Source organism: Natator depressus, chromosome 13 (assembly GCF_965152275.1).
Source record: "Natator depressus isolate rNatDep1 chromosome 13, rNatDep2.hap1, whole genome shotgun sequence".
NCBI classification, from domain to species: domain Eukaryota; kingdom Metazoa; phylum Chordata; order Testudines; family Cheloniidae; genus Natator; species Natator depressus.
In genome coordinates, this window is record NC_134246.1 from 33,568,767 (window position 1) to 33,588,960 (window position 20,194).

General features: G+C 42.9%; 1 pseudogene; it reads right to left on the reverse strand.

The window, feature by feature from the left end:
• Positions 1 to 12,044: 12,044 nt before the first annotated feature.
• Positions 12,045 to 12,939, reverse strand: LOC141997722 (olfactory receptor 8S1-like; annotated as a pseudogene).
• Positions 12,940 to 20,194: the final 7,255 nt, after the last annotated feature.

The window sequence follows — 20,194 nt, forward strand, 5'->3', positions numbered from 1 at the left end:
TGGCGTTTATTTAGGAAATCTGATCTGGGAGACCAGAAAAAAATGAAATTAACACTTCTCATAAAAGTAAATTGAAACAGCATGTGGAGATCCTCAGACCAGTAGCATGCCTGTAAAGAGAGCCCTATTCCTGCATATAAAAGGTGTGTTTTAAACAGAGTAAATTGAGAGAGAGAGAGACAGAGACAGAGAGAGAGAGACAGAGACACTGCATGGAATTTGTGTGTTTTAAATTGACAAAATGAGCTGGATTCACAAAAGGACTTGGGCACCTAAGTGCCACTTTCGATGCCTAAATTCCAGCATCAGGTCCCGCTGGTATTCACAAATACCCTGCTCAGGTGTGACTAAGGGACAGTCTGCTGTGGGCCTCCCTCAGGCTCTCCTCTTGACCCTGTTCCGCTGTGGATACATGATAAAAGAGGCAGTGCAGCAGGGTTACTGGATCCTTGGACTTCTGCATCTGGGATGAGGGTTCTAACCACAAGGCTATGAAGGCATTCCCACACTCTCTCTTCAGTCTGGCCTTATGACTTCAACAGAGCTACAGATGAGTTAGGGCAGCGTGGGGTCTGGAAGATTGGCTCCAATGGAGCTATGGCCAATTTGTAATAGCTGGGCATCTGGCCAAATCTATAAAAATAATCTCTTTCTCTATTACATTTTGTCAGTTGTTCTAGATAATTTTGTTGAACACACTATTTAATATCTGTAGTGTATGATTGGAGTCATATCTATTAAAATCATCAGGATTTTCAATAAGAAGTGAATGGGACCAGCAAACATTTTCTCGGCACTGTGACAAACTTGAAAAGAAGGGCCTGATAGAAAATTAATGGGACTGTTGTTCCTAAGTCATTTAAACTCTGACTCAGTGGGACTTTTGACTCATTGTTCTGCATGTCTGAATATCAGGCTTTACATATAGAAGAGCATCTATCCTGCCCCCATGGACGTCAGTGGTTATTTTGACATTAGTTTTCATTGGGAATGGGAATGAGGCCAATGCTCTCCCCAATGTCCCATTTATTTCTCTCCCCATATGACCTTAGAGAGAAAATAACCATTCCTTCATTATCAACTCATAAGACAAATACCTAAGCACAGAGATTGACTTTATACTAGAACCTGAATGTAAGCCCAGGTAGATTCTGTGTGAAGGGGAAATGTCACAATCTAGAGAAGTAAATAGCTGGCCCCCGCAAAGATCTTTACTGGGACCATTGCTCTTCAACATAGACATAAATGACCTGGAAAAAAGGTCAAATCATACAAAATTTTTGCATATGACACAAAATTTCTCAAGATAGTTAAGCCCAAACAAACTGAGAAGAGTTACAAGGGGATCTCACAAAACTGGGTAACTGGGTGACAAATGGCAGATGAAATTCAGTGTTGATAAATGCAATGCATATTGGAAAACATGATCCTATCCATACATAAAAAAAATGAAGAGGTATAAACTAGCTGTTATCCCTTAAGAAGAGAGATTTTGGAGTTATTGTGGATAGTTCTCTAAAAACATCTGCTCAGTGTGCAGTGGAAATCAAAAAACTAACAGAATATTGGGGACCATTAAGAAAGGGATAGATAATAAGACAGCAAATATCAGAATGCCACTATATAAATGCATGGTATGTCCACACCTTGAATACTGTGTGCAGTTGTAGTTGGCCCACCTCCAAAAAGATATATTAAAATAGAAAGGCAACAAAAATGATCAAGGGTATGGAACAGCTTCCATATGAGGAGAGATTAAAATGACTGTTGACTTGGAAAAAAGCAATTCAGGGGGAACATAGTAGAGATCTACAAAATCATGAATGATGTAGAAAAAGTGAATAAGGGAATGTTATTTACCCTTTCACATACCATACAAATCAGCGGTCACCTACTGAAATTAATAGGCAGCAGGTTTTAAAAAAACATAAGGAAATACTTTTTCACATAATACACAATCAACTTTTGGAACTCATTACCAGGGGATGTTGGGAAGGCCAAAAGTATAACTGGGTTCAAAAAACAATTAGATAAATCCGTGGAGGACAGGTCCTTCAATGGCTATTAGCCAAGATGGTCAGGGACATAACCCCATGCTCTGTGTGTTCCTAAGCTGCTGACTGCTAGAAGCTGGAATTGGATAACAGGTGGTGATGGATCACTCAATAAATTGCAATGTTCTGTTGACTCCCTCTGAAGCATCTGTCATGAACCACTATTGGAAGACAGGATACTGAACTAGGTGGATTATTGGTCTGAAAAAGTATGGCCATTCTTACATTCTTATTAAAACTAAGTGTCTTCTCCTCTCCAGGCCCATAAAACACACACCCACACACCACACCCTCCAAAAATAAAAATTACAGCTAACATGTACCAAATGAACTCTCTCAGTGCTGCCGAGAGAGAGAGAGAGAGAGAGAGAGAGAGAGAGATGGGTGATTCAAGTAGCAGCTGGGTTCCCAACCATCGCCCCTCTGCTGCAACTTACTCTATGTGCACACGCAGCGTAGTTATGGCTGTCTCAGTCCCAGGATATTCGAAAGATAAGGCACGTGAGATGATCTATTTTATTGGACCAACTTCTGTGGATGAGAGAGAAGAGCTCTGTGTGGCTCGAAAACTTGTTTGTCTAGCCAGCGGATGTTGGTCCAATAAAAGATATCACCTCACCCACCTTGTCACTGTATGAGCAGGCAGAAGTCAACGAGACTTTTGGTAGAGAAACCCACTCCTAGATAAGGAGGGACAAAATCTGGTCCTTTGGAATGGAAAGGGTAAAATAAGTTTAAAAAGGAACAAAGATATGAATCAACTCACCTGCCTTTTTAATGTGGATCATAAACATGGTGAGATCATTCTGACCTCTGCTTTTCTCTTTGTTGTCTTAGACTATCTACCTACTTACTGATTTGTCTGTCTAGTCTCTCTATCTGCCTCCACAATACAGCACCTCAGGATATCAACTCTTCTTTACCCCAAACACTTACATCTGACAAGGGAGGTACGGTTAGCACTGGGAGTGGGTCAAAGAGCCTGTTCTCATCTGACTCCAAGACTAAGAAGTGATTCTTGAGAGCTGTTTAAATGGTATCCTGTTCCCCTTGGGACAAGATCCCTGAAGTTCACTCTCTGTAACAACCTATCAGTAACACTGTGCTGGGTCAGTCCTTAAGCAGCAATTTACCATGCATAAGAATAAGAGAATTGAGGCTTGGATTACCAAAGGAGCCTAATGGATTTAGGTATCCAACCTTAGTGACAGGGTCAGATTTTCAAAGCACCCTAGGAGCTAGACACCCAAATAGCAAATAATTTTCTCTCCCATATGGTACTTTGAAGATGCTAGCCACAATGTAAATGGAGCAAATAGACTTCATGAGATAGTGAGAAAAAAAATAGGGGATGAAACATTGTTTTCTTGCAGCCATCAAAAAGCAGTCACTATTTGGTTGACCCTCTACTATTTGCAAATTTGACACCTATTTGCCAAATATTTTCATTAATGGGAGGAAAGGGGGAGAGTCCAAATTACAATCCAGCATATGGACCCATAGCATCCACCCCCAATATCTTTAGCCTATTGGTTGGGGTACTCAGATGTGGGAGAAATTCACTCATTCACTTCCCACCTCTGCCTGCTGTGAAGAAGAGATTTGAAGTTAGCCTCCCTACCCCCACCTCTCAGAAAAGTGTTTTAATCTCTGGGCCATAACGTAAGTTAGGGCAAGGCTTTCTCAGACTCTTCTGCTGAAGCTATTCACATTGTATAAATCAGCAGCCTATCCTCAGCAGGAGATACACATCATGCTAATGCAGCCATGGTGACACTAACACACTCAACTCTTAGTGGTCACATAGACATTCTGCCAGCCAAGCAGAGGCCTTTGAAGATGCTGAAATGCCAGTGACACAAAACTGATCAGATGTGTGACTTCTTCGCATAAAGAACCTCCTGTTGCCAACCAGCTACCCAGAGAGGTAAAACTATTCACCCATTCAAGGTCATTGCTATCTACATGTGCATCACCAAGTCATTCATTTCTGATGTATAGGAGGCAAGCATGGCTTTCGTTTTATCATCATAGATTAAGCTATTTTTCTCAGCTCTTGGTCAGTAGTCTCTCCAACTAAGGCAATATCATTCTCATATTCAAGATCCACTAAAGATGAATCTTTAAATAGTACACCTCCTCCTTGGGCCTCAGTCATCGCATAGTCTATTATACCATTAAATACCAAAGGGTGAGAGATTGCATACCTGACACACCCGTGATTCAACTGAAAACCGGTCTGTAATACAACCGTTGACCCTCACACAGGTCAGTGTACCATGGTACTGTTCCTCCCTGTGGTACACTAAGCCCTCAGGCACCCCACACTGGTGAAGCTGTATCCACAGCGCTGGTTGATGCAGTGAGTCAAAACTGGCTGCGAAGTCTATAAACACGATGGTAACATCCTTGGGTCACTCTATTCGTTTTTCAGTAAACCTATCTGTCTATCAAGTCTGACACATGGGGTTTGCCTTTAATAATTGTTAAGATTGTTTCAGGATCTGTCACTACAGTTGTGCTTTTTGTACCATATAATGGAATGGACATTTCACCCAATAGGTCTCTCTGGGTTGTAGAGCCACCCTCCCTATGGGGTGAGGGAGGAGGCCCTTTCCAATAGTTGACTAACACCTTACACTTAGTTTCCAGAGTAACAGCCGTGCTAGTCTGTATTCGCAAAAAGAAAAGGAGTACTTGTGGCACCTTAGAGACTAACTAATTTATTTGAGCATGAGCTTTCGTGAGCTACAGCTCACAAGCTCACGAAAGCTCATGCTCAAATAAATTGGTTAGTCTCTAAGGTGCCACAAGTACTCCTTTTCTTCTTACACTTAGTGTATGTCCACACAATCAACTAGGGGTGTGAGTCCCAGCTCATGTAGACATACTCACGCTAGCTCTCACTGAGGTAGATCACTTAAAATAGTAGTGTAGCTGTTGAACACTTAAACACGTGTCAGGAATGGTCTAGATAATACTTAGTCCTGCCATGAGTGCCGGGGACTGGACTAGATGACCTCTCGAGGTCCTTTCCAGTCCTATGATTCTATGAAGTACAGACAGTGGATGGAGTTTCTTTAGGAGGAAAACATGAATCATGCAATCTCTGGCAGATAGTGGGGATATCAAAGGCCATTTGGGGACAATACACATGAAGTGGATTTTCAAGAAAATTGATGGTGGTGAAAATTATGCAAATGACTCACCTGAAATCCATCCTTTTGAAGCTGCACTTTGAACAGATACTGATTGTCTGGCTGATTACGTAATCAAGGTCTCTTTTAAGAACAAAACTGGAGAAATCAATGACCTATAGAGTAAGGAGTAGTTCTTGGTCTGGGCTGAGGATGTAATGAACTTGAAAAGACAGGAAAACCCTTGGGAAGTGGTTGAAGAACAGCTCCTGCCAGAGCCTGGCACACATACTTCATCTCATCTAATCTCATACTTCACTAGAAGCTAAATTAGTCTGGCTTTGCTCTTAAGTTACAGGAACAGAATCTGTCTGATTTACACTCTCCTGGCCTGTTCAGATTCTCCAGTGTGTCCATGCAATGGTCAGTATGGTTCCCTGAATGTGACCCAGCCTGTTCAAACTGGTTCCAGTGCTCCCCAAGGGCAGAAGGCTACAGACTTTAAGGCGTTGCCTCTCAACAACCATTAAGGCTATGTCTACACTATGAGCAAGAGGTGTCAGTCCCAGTTCATCCAGCTAGGATTCCAAAATTAGCAGTGTAGCAGTAATATCATGGGCAGCAGTGAGTGGAGGCACAGGCTATTTTCACTGAGTAGAAACCCGCCTGAACCCAATGGGTATGTATTTGGCATATCTTGCCCATGCCAACAAATGCCACTGTCTGTACTTCATAGAATCATAGGACTGGAAAGGACCTCGAGAGGTCATCTAGTCCAGTCCCCTGCACTCATGGCAGGACTAAGTATTATCTAGACAATTCCTGACAGGTGTTTAGGTGTTCAGCTACACTACTATTTTAAGTGATCTACCTCAGTGAGAGCTAGCGTGTGTATGTCTACATGAGCTGGGACTCACACCCCTAGTTGATTGTGTGGACATACACTAAGTGTAAGGTGTTCAACAAGATTTGTCCAGGATGTTACAGGACACCATCATATCTGTCACAATGGCACTCTTGCAATACAGTGTCTGAACCCCCTGCTGCACTTAGTCAAGTCAAACCTTCCTGGAGCCTTACTCCCTGTCTTGAATGCAATTCCTTGGAGACTCTGCAGCTAATCATATCCTTTCGTATGACATCCATCCATCCAGTTTGGGTCTCCCAACCCTTCTCTTACCCTCCACTTCTAAGACAAACTCCCTGTTTCCTATATATTCTTCCAGTTTTATTTTCACATGGCCAACCCATCTACACCTGGATTCCCTCAGTTTTTTCTATAATTGGTACCACCTTCACATTTCCCCTACTTCATTGGTTCCAAATAATGGACCAGCCATGTAACTCCAAGCACCCATCTATACATTTTCACTTCCATTGTATTCAAGATCCGCTCTTGTCTCTTCATCAGTGCCCAGAATTCAAAGCCCTAGAAAGTTCAGGCCTAATTAACATATCTTATATCTCACTTTTCAATTTGATAGGCTTAGAGGAAACACACATGTTCATATAAATAGGCATATAGTGCCCAATACAGCAAAAGCTGTACATCGGTGAATAGGTTGAACACATGAATAATCTTATTAAAATTACGTGAGAGTACGCACTACTAACATGAGTGTAAATCTGTCTGCAGGATTGGGATGGTGCATAATGTTGATTAGGCTCAATAATGCAGATGATCTATAAGTAGAAGTCCTGTAGCCTCTGTTGGAGTTCTGAATGCAGACAGGCTGTAGGAGTATGTCTATTTAGTCTAAACACGCAAGTACATGCAGTATCATGTCTGTAGAGAAGAAGAGATTCACAAAAAACATAATAGAGGAATGAAAAAGTCCATTCAGTGGAGACCTCTTCCTTTTTTTGTGCAGGATTTTCACAAGGTGAGGATGATGGTTTGGTGAACCAGCGTTGGGAGGGCGTTCTGTGCATGTGCTGATGGCACTAAGATGACACATAATTAGACTGTGGCGTTTCTTGGCACAGAGAGACATTGAGACCAAAAATGTAGCAAGATTCAGAAAAGGTTTAGATAAGAAGAATATTCAGGGTTATTATAAATTAATTAGGAAAACATATTTTGAAGGAATATTAAACATCATGTTTCAGGGATTAAGCAAATGTCTAATAGTTAACAATTCTACTGTGTGGACTGATTATCCCATCTTTGTCTACTGTGACTCTTCCTCTGAACGTCTGGCTCTGGTCACTGTCAGAAACAGGATACTGGGCTAGATATGGCCCTCAGTTTGGACTCAGGATGGCAATTATTTTGTTCCCATCACACAGACAATGGCAGAATTGAGCAGTTTTCTTCAGCAGGATCTGTGACCCACAAAGATCTCAAAGTATTTTTGGTGTATTAACTTGGATCCATACCTAGGCCCGTAGCTGGGCAGTTTTTTTTTACAGCTATTTTCTCAGCCATTTAAAGAAATCATAATCTAACACATATCTAGCTAGATTACTTACTAAGTTCTAAGACTCCATTCCTGTTCTGTCCCCAGCAAAAGCATCACACAGACAGACACAGACCCTTTGTTTTTCCCTCCCCCCAGCTTTTGAAAGTATCTTGTCTCCTCATTGGTCACTGTGGTCAGGCGCCAGCGAGGTTATCCTATCTTCTTAACCCTTTACAGGTGAGAGGATTTTTCCTCTGGCCAGGAGGGATTTTAAAGGTGTTTACCCTTCCCTTTATATTTATGACAGTTGTCTTAGGTATTTCTCTCACAGACCAGTGACACCTTTCACCAGCATGGCTCCAGACTTCTCCACCCCCCCCCCCCCGCCATCTTTATTTCTCAAATCTTTCCAGCTCTCATCTTGGGTGAGGATTCAGTGAAGAGTGAACCAAGATCAACTTACTCCCCAGCCTTAAATAGCATTTACATAAGGTGGGAATCCTTTGTTTCCCAGACCCTTCCAGTGGAAAAATACCAACTCAAGATGGGAACCTGTACCAGCTGACATGACCACCTGACCTAGTAGTGTCAAAGCAGCATCCCAGGAAGCTTCTCAGGAAGGAGAGAGATTAGTATTTTCCAAGTCCCTTTGTTCCCCCTCATGGCCCATCCAGGCTGATTGCATTCTGCCTGGTGGGTGTTCCCCAAGTATAAATACAGTTGTAACAGTTACACAGTTAATATTCGTAACTTCAGATACAGAAATGTTAAATGCATACAAATAGGATAAGCATATTCAGCAAATCATAACCATTCCAATGGGATCTTACATGAACCATCTTGAGTAAATACATATTAGTTATGCCAAAATCATGTGTGACAAAGCTCTGTCCTTGCCTCCATGGGTCCCACGTTTCCTGGTGGATTTCGCTAGCCTCAGAGGCTCACTGTGACCCTCCACATAATCCTTCTCTCTCTAGAGACAAGGGTCACAGTCTACTGAGCCATTTTCATCATAAGCCAGTGAGGGAGGTGAGGAGAAGTTATCCTTCCTTGCACAGTCTCTGTTGTCTCCCAGTCTCAGTGATTAATCAGGGGGCAAAGGTGTGGGGAGGGGGGAGCCCAGGCCCACCCTCTACTCTGGGCTCCAGCCCAGGGACCCTAATCACATCAGCTATGGTAGCTGACATTTTAGAAACATGATATGTACAATTCCCTGGGCTACTTCCCCCACAGCAGCCCTCACTTCCTCAAGCTCCACTTCACGCTCACCTCAGGGCCTCCTTCCTTGTGCTTGATATGGTGTGTACTGCTCAGTCTCTCCAACTGTGCAACTTCCTCCCACAGCTGCTGACTTGCACACCCACCTGGCTAACTGGGAGGCTTTTAACTAGTTTCAGCCAGCCCCTGATTGGCTTCAGGTGTCCCAATCAACCTAGTCGTCTCCCTGCCTTCCGGAAAGTTCTTAATTGGCCCCAGGTGTCTTAACTGACCTGGAACAGCTTCCATTTCACTTATCCTGGTACCAAGGATTTGTTTAGACTGGAGCTAATATATCTATCTCCCACTACTTTTCTATAGCCATCTGGCCTTGCCCCGTCATGTTATAACAATATTGCTACGAAGAATATAGGGAGCAATGTCACATGTGGATCTAGCCCTACCTGGAGAGGACACCCATTGGCTCCACTGATTAGATTATTAATTAATGTATTATTATTATTGTATTATTATTTAAAATACTTGAGCTTTTTAATAGGGGAGACTTCAATAAGATACTACAGCTATTAAATGGGGTTTTCAACAATTTAGTAAAAAAAAAACCTGAAATTCATAGATGAAGAATTTCTTTTTATAGAATTGACCAGATCACCAGCTGGTATAAATTGGTCACAGCTCCCCTGAAGTCATGGGGTCCGATTAAAGAGATATTGAAAGAGAGGTATGTGTGAATGACTCTACAGCCTTGTGCTCAGAGCACACACTCTGGAAGTAGGAGACCCAGAATCCAGTCCCCTGTGCTTAGAATCATAGAATCATTGAATATCAGGGTTGGAAGGGACCTCAGGAGGTCATCTAGTCCAACCCCCTGCTCAAAGCAGGACCAATCCCCAATTAAATCATCCCAGCCAGGGCTTTGTCAAGCCTGACCTTAAAAACTTCTAAGGAAGGAGATTCTACCACCTCCCTAGGTAACGCATTCCAGTGTTTCATCACCCTCCTAGTGAAAAAGTTTTTCCTAATATCCAACCTAAACCTCCCCCACTGCAACTTGAGACCATTACTCCTTGTCCTGTAATCTTCTACCACTGAGAATAGTCTAGAACCATCCTCTTTGGAACCACCTCTCAGGTAGTGGAAAGCAGCTATCAAATCCCCCCTCATTCTTCTCTTCTGCAGACTAAACAATCCCAGTTCCCTCAGCCTCTCCTCATAAGTCATGTGTTCCAGACCCCTAATCATTTTTGTTGCCCTTCTCTGGACTCTCTCCAATTTTTCCACATCCTTCTTGTAGTGCGGGGCCCAAAACTGGACACAGTACTCCAGATGAGGCCTCACCAATGTCAAATAGAGGGGAACAATCACGTCCCTCGATCTGCTGGCTATGCCCCTACTTATACATCCCAAAATGCCATTGGCCTTCTTGGCAACAAGGGCACACTGTTGACTCATATCCAGCTTCTCGTCCACTGACACCCCTAGGTCCTTTTCCGCAGAACGGCTGCCTAGCCATTCGGTCCCTAGTCTGTAGCGGTGCATTGGATTCTTCCATCCTAAGTGCAGGACCCTGCACTTATCCTTGTTGAACCTCATTAGATTTCTTTTGGCCCAATCCTCCAATTTGTCTAGGTCCCTGTATCCTATCCCTGTATCCTATCCCTGCCTTCCACCGTATCTACCACTCCTCCTAGTTTAGTATCATCCGCAAATTTGCTGAGAGTGCAATCCACACCATCCTCCAGATCATTTATGAAGATATTGAACAAAACCGGCCCCAGGACCGACCCTTGGGGCACTCCACTTGATACCAGCTGCCATCTAGACATGGAGCCATTGGTCACTACCCGTTGAGCCCGACAATCTAGCCAACTTTCTACCCACCTTATAGTGCATTCATCCAGCCCATACTTCTTTAACTTGCTGGCAAGAATACTGTGGGGGACCATGTCAAAAGCTTTGCTAAAGTCAAGAAACAGTACATCCACTGCTTTCCCTTCATCCACAGAACCAGTAATCTCATCATAGAAGGCAATTAGATTAGTCAGGCATGACCTTCCCTTGGTGAATCCATGCTGACTGTTCCTGATCACTTTCCTCTCGTGTAAGTGCTTCAGGATTGATTCCTTGAGGACCTGCTCCATGATTTTTCCGGGGACTGAGGTGAGGCTGACTGGCCTGTAGTTCCCAGGATCCTCCTTCTTCCCTTTTTTAAAGATGGGCACTACATTAGCCTTTTTCCAGTCGTCTGGGACTTCCCCCAATCACCATGAGTTCTCAAAGATAATGGACAATGGCTCTGCAATCACATCCGCCAACTCCTTTAGCACTCTCGGATGCAGCGCATCCGGCCCCATGGACTTGTGCACGTCCAGCTTTTCTAAATAGTCCCGAACCACTTCTTTCTCCACAGAGGGCTGGCCACCTACTCCCCATGCTGTGTTGCCCAGCGCAGCAGTCTGGGAGCTGACCTTGTTCATGAAGACAGAGGCAAAAAAAGCATTGAGTACTTTAGCTTTTTCCACATCCTCTGTCACTAAGTTGCCTCCCTCATTCAGTAAGGGGCCCACACTTTCCTTGGCTTTCTTCTTGTTGCCAACATACCTGAAGAAACTCTTCTTGTTACTCTTAACATCTCTTGCTAGCTGCAGCTCCAGGTGAGATTTGGCCCTCCTGATTTCATTCCTACATGCCCGAGCAACATTTTTATACTCTTCCCTGGTCATTTGTCCAATCTTACACTTCTTGTAAGCTTCTTTTTTATGTTTAAGATCCGCAAGAATTTCACTGTTAAGCCAAGCTGGTCGCCTGCCATATTTACTATTCTTAGACACATCGGGATGGTTTGTCCCTGTAACCTCAATAGGGATTCTTTGAAATACGGCCAGCTCTCCTAGACTCCTTTCCCCCTCATGTTATTCCCCCAGGGGATCCTACCCATCAGTTCCCTGAGGAGTCGAAGTCTGCTTTCCTGAAGTCCAGGGTCCATATTCTGCTGCTTACCTTTCTTCCCTGTGTCAGGATCCTGAACTCGACCAACTCATGCTTCAGTGACTCTTGGGGATCTGGCCCAGTAACTTGAATGGAGCCACACTGATTTAGACCAATTGAGGTTTTGTCCCAATGTGTCTGTCCGTTACCTGAGCTGAGAATGTCCCAAAGACTAGTTATCCACAGTTCTATGCTTTTTTATTTAAAAATAAATAAAATTAAATTAAATAAGGTCATCAACACTACTTGAGAAACATCCTTGTCCCCAACTCTTTCTCTAGTGGTCTTTTCACCTCGTTTTTCAGGCTGCAGATGATGGGGTTTAACATGGGGGTCAAGATGCTGTACTGAATGGAGAACATTTCATCCAGAGACACAGAGGAGACTGAGCTGGGTTTTGTGTACTGGAAAGAACCTGTCAGGTACCATAAACCAACCACAAGCAAGTGGGAGCTGCAGTGGAGAAGGCTTTATGCCTGCCCTCCACAGAGCGTATCCTCAGGATGGTGGCGATGATGTGAATGTAGGAGATCAGGATGAGGAGGAAGGAGCTTGATACAAATATCACAACAGAAATAAGAAGCACCACTTGATTGGTGAGGGTCTCAGTGCAGGACAGTAGTAACAGAGATGGGAGCAAACAGCTGAAGTGGTGGATTTGACTGGGCCCACAGAAATGCAACTTTAAGGTAAAAACTGTGTTAAGCAGGGCATGGATGAACACAGATCCCTTTGCTCATTGTCTCCATGTAATGCAATGGGTTACAGATGGCAGCGTAGCGGTCATACGCCATGGCTGAGAGAATAAAACCTTCAGCACCAGCTGAAAGGAGGATGAAGAACATCTGGGCAATGCAGCCATTGATGGAAATAGTTTTGTGCTCCACTAGGAAATTCATGAGCATGTTGGGTACCATGACTGAGGAAAAGCAGATAGCAACAAAGGATAAATGGAAGAGGAGAAGTACAGGGGGGTGTGAAGGTGAGGGTCACCTCTTATCAGCACCATGATCACTATGTTATCAACTCGAGTGATTAGGTAAATAACTAAAAACACCATGAAGAGGAAAATCTTCACTTTGGGTCACTGGAAAGTTCCAGGAGAATAAATTCGCTCACTGTTGTTTGATTTTCCATCTATATTTATTCGGGAAAACTGTGACCTATAAGACCAAAAAATAAATAAATAAAATTAACACATATCATAAAAGTGAATTGAAACAGCATGTGGAGATAATCTGTTCAGTTGGATGAATGCAAAGGGAGCCCTATTCTATCCCATAATATATGTTTCTTTAATTAGACAAGATTTAGAGAAAGAGGCAGCAATAAGCTTTTTGGAATTTGTGTTTTATGGTGACAAAATGGGCCAGATACACAATGGGATTTAGGAATCTAACAGCCACTTTAAGCACTTAAATCCCAGAATCAGGCCCCACAGATATTCACAAAATCCCCACCCAGCTGGGACTATGGGACAGTCTGATCCGGGCCTTGCTTCGTCTCTCTCCTGTTGAATCTGTTCCACTGTGCTTCAATAATTAAAGAGGCATTGGAGAAAGGGGACTGGATACTGGGTCTCCTGCATCTGGTGTGAAGGCCCCAACCACCGGGCTCTAAAGTCATTCACTCACTTGCTGTTTCTCTCGGGCCTAAAAACTCTTTAATCTGTCCCTCTAACATCAGTAGAGATACCGCTGTTTTTACTCCAGCTGGGGATCTGGACCATTTACTCCAATGGAGCTACAGCTGATTCACACTCACTGGGGATCTGGCCAATCCTATAAGAAATATCCCTTTGTCTGTTACATTTTGCAATTTTTGTTGAGCAGTGGTTTTCAACCTTTTTTCATCTGTGGACTCCTAAAAAATTTCAAATGGAGATGCAGACCCCTTTGGAAATCTTAGACAGGTTGAAAACCACTGTTGTAGATGATTTTGTATGTTATTGGATTCATCCCTATTAAAATATCTAAGATTTCTATAATAATAAAATAAATAATAAATTAATAATAATAATAATAATAATAATTAATAAGCTCCCAAGACCTAGAATTACTGGTTTGGGACCCAGCATAGTATAGGCTGACAACCCAATCAAATACAGAGAATACAGGCAAATTGATAATTATTACCAAAGTCTTAAAGAGAGCCTCAGAAGAGCTTAGCTTCATGACAGTCTTCTCCACTGGCAAGGTGTGTTGTGCGGAAGTGGGTAACCACAGGCTAATATCATGCAACTGACCAAACAATCCAAGAAAACCAGAGATAATTTTCAGCAAAAGAACGCACAAACCAAGAAATGATCAAAGGTTGGATTTTGGCAGAACCAGAAGAAAGAGGCTGGAGGACATGAATCCTCGAAGACTTGAAGGAGAGGAATGACAACACCGAGAAGGAAATGACTGAGCATAGACTCAGTGGACAATTAAGAGCTTAATTGCAAAGAGGATTATTTACACAAATGGAGATTGAAAGCCTGAAAAGGGAGATTAGTCATGTTGAACCACATGCAAACATTTTGGTGGAAGCAATGACACAGGATAAACAGGAACATGGTACACTGCAGAGGTGATCAAGTGGAATCGGGGAGATAAGTAAAAATTTGACATCCAAACATGACATCTGCTGTTGAAGCATAGAGTACTGAATATCAGTCAAGACATGCACAGGACGTCCAACAGTGTGATGGAGGAAAAGGTCTGCTATCTGTGGAGGAAGGAATTGATAATGAAGAATACAACATCAAAATATATGAAAAGTCACACTGAGTAAAAGATCATCTGGTGGTGGGGATAAGCAATGATTGAGAGTGCATTACAGCCCAAGAAAGCATGAAAGAAAGTAGAAAGGAAATCCACACAGAAAGACTCCAAAGTTTTGCACAGAAAGGAATGCACAGACAGTGGTGGAGAGAGATCAAAGCTATTAGTGATAGATGAATAAACTCAAGGATTCTAGAAGGATATCTGAAAAGAGAGAGAGAGATCCTCAATAGGCGCGCACAAGAGCTGTTCTTAAAGCTTAGTTACACAGAAGTAAGATTGACCAGCCAAACTGTTCCCCGAACTGCAGAATGTGTTCTGAAAAGAAAGACACAGTGGAGCACCTAGTGTGCCTGGCTGGGAGAGAAGAGAGACAGGAGGCCACGAAGTTCCTGCATTTAAGTCTCTGTGGACGTAGGGATTTAAACAAACTGTGTGTTATTACAACCACCAAATTGAAAGTGCTCTAGAGAACGAAGAGGTTTAAAATTTTATGGGATCTGGCAATTGTCACAGACTGAGCAGTGCAGAAAAACAGGCCCAACATGTTAGCGGATAGCACCATACCAGCAGACAGTCTCACAGAAAAGACACAAGAAGGAAAAGAGAGCGAAGTATGAAGAATACTTCCATGAAGCAGAACAATTATAGAAAAAGAGAACAAAGATGATCCCAGCCATTACTGAAATACTTAGAGCGATCCCTAAGGGTATGAGTGAGCAGCTGAAGAACACATTACAACTGCAAGACGTCATGGTCAATGATTTCCTGCAGATGGAGCTCTTAGACACTGCAAGAACATGAAGGAAAGTCAACGGAAAGCGAGAGCATTTGAGCATCTAAAATGTAGGAATTCTGCAGAGGGTTTAACAAAACTCCTGACTACCCAAACCTACAGAGTCGGTTAAAGACAGGATTTACTGGTGACTCATGGGGATAAATTTTAGACAATTGCTTTCCCTTTTTTATGCTTAAAGATCTTGTATATTGTGAAAACTTGTGTATGTTGGGAAAACGTCCCCTTATGTAATACTGAGGAACAGTAATAATGATCATAATAAATGAATGTGCACAGCAAACGCTGTCTAGGCACGCTGACATGATTTTAAAAAGAGGGGCCTGATTGAAAGTTAATGGGAGTTTTGTTCCTAAATCACTTAAGCTCCTCTGAAAATTTAACCAGATGGGACTTTTGACTCAGGATCCTGCACATCTGACTATCAGATTGTTCATACATAAGAGAATCTCTCCTGCCATCATGGAATTGACATTGATTTTTAGTGGAAATGGGAATGAAGCCAATGATCTGTCCAATGTCAAATCTATGTTTATCCCATATGTTTCCCAGAGAGAAACTAAAACATTTTCCAATTATCAGCTAATCAGACAAATGCCTGAGCAAAGAGATGGACCTTGGACTAGACCCTGAATGTTAACACGGCCAGATTCTGTTCACAGGGAAATCAAAAGCTAACCTCCTTCTCCAGAGAAGGACCTGCTCCTAATCTATTCACCTCTCCAACACACAGACTCCAAAAGTAGAAACTACTGCTATCATGCACCAGCTGATCTCAGTTTTCTCAGTGCTGCCTTGAGAAACACAGACAGAGAGAGATGGCTGAGTTGCCAGCCAAGGCCCCTGTGCTGCTGCTGACTCTGGGCGAGTGGACTGCTACGCCTGGCCGAAATCAATGAGACTCTGCACAGAGACCTACCCCTCGATTATGGGGGCAGAACCTGGTCCTTTGGGATTAAAAGGAAAATAAAAGATTAATAAAAATATGAATCAACTCACCTGCCTTTTAACAGTGGATCTTAAATATGGTGAGATCATTCGGACCTGTGACTTTCTCTTTTTGTTTTCTTAATCTATCTGTCTATATTTAACGATGAGCAGTGAGACCTTCTGAGGTGTGTAGGGTTATCAGTGGGAATGGAGCAAAGACCCTTTCCTTAGCAGACTCCAATACTAAGAGAGGATTTCTGGAGAGCTGTTTAAACGTTGTATTGTTTCCCCCTGGGACAAAATCCCTGAAGTTCACTCTTTGTGTTAAGCTACCACTGTCAGCTGTGCTGGGTCAGCACTTAGCCAACAGCATATGGTTCATAAGAATGAAGACACGGAGGCTTAGATTATCAAAAGGACCCAAGTGATTTAGGTTTCCAATCTCAGGGACAGTCAATTAAAAAGGCATGTTTTAGGCTCAGATTCTCCAAAGCAGCCTAAGGAGTTAGACATCCAAATAGCAAATCATAGAATTGTAGCAAATCATAGAATGGAAGGGACTTCAAGAGGTCACTTAGTCCAGTCCCCTGCACTCATGGCAGGACCAAGTATTATCTAGACCATCCCTGACAGGTGTTTGTCTAACCTGCTCTTAAAAATCTTCAGTGATGGAGATTTCACAACCTCCCTAGGCAATTTATTCCAGTGCTTAACCACCCTGACAGTTAGGAAGTTTTTACTAATGTCCAACGTAAACTACCCTTGCTGCAATTTAAACCTATTGCTTCTTGTCCTATCCTCAGAGGTTAAGGAAAGTATTTTTTCTCCCTCCTCCTTGTAATAAACTTTAACGTACTGGAATACTGTTATCATTCCCCTCTCAATCTTCTCTTCTCCAGACTAAACACACCCAACTTTTTCAATCTTCCTTCATAGATCATGTTTTCTAGACCTTTAATAATTTTTGTTGCTCTTCTCTGGACTTTCTCCAATTTGTCCATATCTTACCTGAAATTTGGCACCCAGAACTGGACACAACCCTCCAGTTGAGGCCTAATAAGCATGGAGTGGAGCAGAAGAATTACTTCTCGTGTCTTGCTTATAACACTCCTGCTCATACATCCCAGAATTATGTTTGCTTTTTTTTGCAACTGTGTTACACTCTTAACTCATATTTAGCTTGTGATCCACTGTGACCCCCAGATCTCTTTCTGCAGTACTCCTTCCTAAGCAGTCAGTTCCCATTTTGTAGTTGTGCAATTGATTGTTGAGTACTTTGCATTTGTCCTTATTGAATTTTATCCTAGACTCCTGTGGAGATGATAGCTATAATGTATAATACCACAAGAGAGCACTGGAGGTGAAAGCATGGGAATTGTCCAGCCATTCTTAAACACCACCAATAGATGGATACACAGGTTAAGGACTGTATAAGATGGCAGGAAAGAAAAAGCGATGATACAGAGGAGGAGCTATATTGTATAGAGCTGGGCAATATTTTTCAGAGAGTTGATTCACTGAAAAATGCAGTTTTGATTGACCCGATATATTGGAGAATTTGAAACAAGCTTGCCTAATAGTTTCATCTGAGGCAAAGAAAAAAAAAGGCTAAATGCATAAAGAGGCAGAGGGAACCTTAGTGACTTCCAATACCTTTAACATAGTGTTTAGGGAACTCACCTGGAATGTGGGAGACACTCACTCACGACCCACCTCTGTCTGTTGTGGAGCAGAGATTTGAAGTTTGCTTTCCCATCTCTCGGAAAAGTGCTTTAATCTCTGGCATGTAAAATTGGTTTCCATTGTAATGGTCCCTTGCAAGACTTCTTCCTTCGAGAAGAGTCAGTATGGGAGGATTAAGGTTTCTTAAATCCCACAAAATTGCATCTTCCAATCTCATTCTTGGTCAGCCTCGTACTCTACTTCCTTTGACCCCAGATATAAGAAGATTCAATAAAAGCACTTCTTCTGCAAGTTGAACATGACTCCACCATTGAAGTGACCTTGAATAGGTAACCAGCCAGACGATCTCTTCCCGCAATGCAGCTTCAGAAGAAGGGAATCCAGGTCATTTGCATCTCTTTTCCCCGACAAAACATCCTAGGACATCCACATCACATGTATTGTCCCCAGTAGTCCTTTGAAGTTCCTCATATCTCCCAGAGATTGTATTATTCATGATTTCCTCCTAAGAAACTCCATGCAATCCTACACTAGTACATAAATATTTGCATTTTTAATACAGTGAACTCCAAAGATGGTAAACTTAATTCAGTAAGGTCTAATTTAATTCAGTACGGTTTGTCCAGGATGTTACAGGATATTGTCATATCTGCCACAATGACAATCTTGCAAAATAATGTCTGAACCCCTGGCTGCACTTACTCAACTCAATTCTTCTAGCCTTACTCCCATTTATATGGGGTTGGCTCTTCAAGTCCTTCCTATCCATTCTAGTCTGTCTTGAACATATTTCTTCTGAAACCCAGCAGCTAACCAAATCCTTTACTATGACGTCCATCCAACTAATTTGGGGTCTTCCAACACTTATTTTACCCTGCACTTCTCAGTTTAACTCCCTGTTTCCTGTACATTCTCCTGATTTTCTTTTTGATAGCTAAATCATCTAAACCTGGATTCCCTCAGCTTTTTTATAATTGGTACTACCTTCACACTTGCCCTACTTCATTTTTTCTGAACATGGTCCATCCTTGTAACTCCAAGCACCCATCTTAACATTCTCATTTCCACTCTATTCAAGATTTCCTCCTTTCTCTTCCTCAGTGCCCAGAGTTCAGAGCCATGCAAAATTGCAGACCTAATTATCATCCTGTAGACCTTACTCTTCAATTTAGTTGGCTTAGTAAAAATTCAAATGCTCATATAAATATTCATATAGTGTCCAATCCTTACTCCAGGGAATAGGATGAACATATGAATAATCGTATTGCAATTAAGTGTCACTACAGACCACTAGAATGCATGTGAATCTGTCTGCAGGATTGGGATCATACAGAATCTTGACTGTGCTCCGTCCCTCTGGAAGTCTAAAAGAGGAAGTCCTGCTAGACGCCATTGGAGTTCTGAATGCAGACAGGCTGTAGGGATATGACCATTGAGTCTAAACACTCAAGTGCATGCAGTATAATGTCTATAGAGAACAAGAGTTGCACATTAACATAATAATGAATGAAAAAGCCCATTCAACCAAATTATCCTTTCTTTCTTTCTATAGGCTTTGCATAAGGTGAGAGTGGCTGTTTGGTGAACCGCTGTTGGGAGGGTGTTCAATGCATATGCAGATGGCACAAATAAGACACATAATTAGACTGTGGGACTCCTTGCCAAACGGAGACATAGAGACCATAATTGTAGGAAGAATCAGGAGAGAATTACATAAGAAGACTAGCCAGAGCTATCATCTGATAATCAGTTTAGATCAGGTGTGGGCAAACTACGGCCCTAGAGCCGCATCTGGCCCTCCAGATGTTTTAATCCGGCCCTCGAGCTCCCACCGGGGAGTGGGGTTGGAGGCTTGTCCCATTCCGTGTGGCTCCTGGGAAAAGCGGCATGTCCCCCTCTGGCTCCTATGCATAGGGGAAGCTGCCCCTGCCCCAAGCGCAGCCCCTGCAGCTCCCATTGGCTGGGAACCACGGCCAATGGGAGCTGCAGGGCCAGAGCCTGCAGACATGGCAGCATACAGAGCTGCCTGGCCATGCCTCTGTGTAGTAGCTGTCGAAGGGACATGCCACTGCTTCTGGGAGCTACTTGAGGTAAGCACTGCCTGGAGCCTATATGCCTGACCCCCTTCCATGCCCCAACCCCCTGCACCAGCCCTGATCCCGCTCCTGCCCTCTGAACCCCTCGGTCCCAGCCCATAGAACCCTCCTGCACCCCCAAC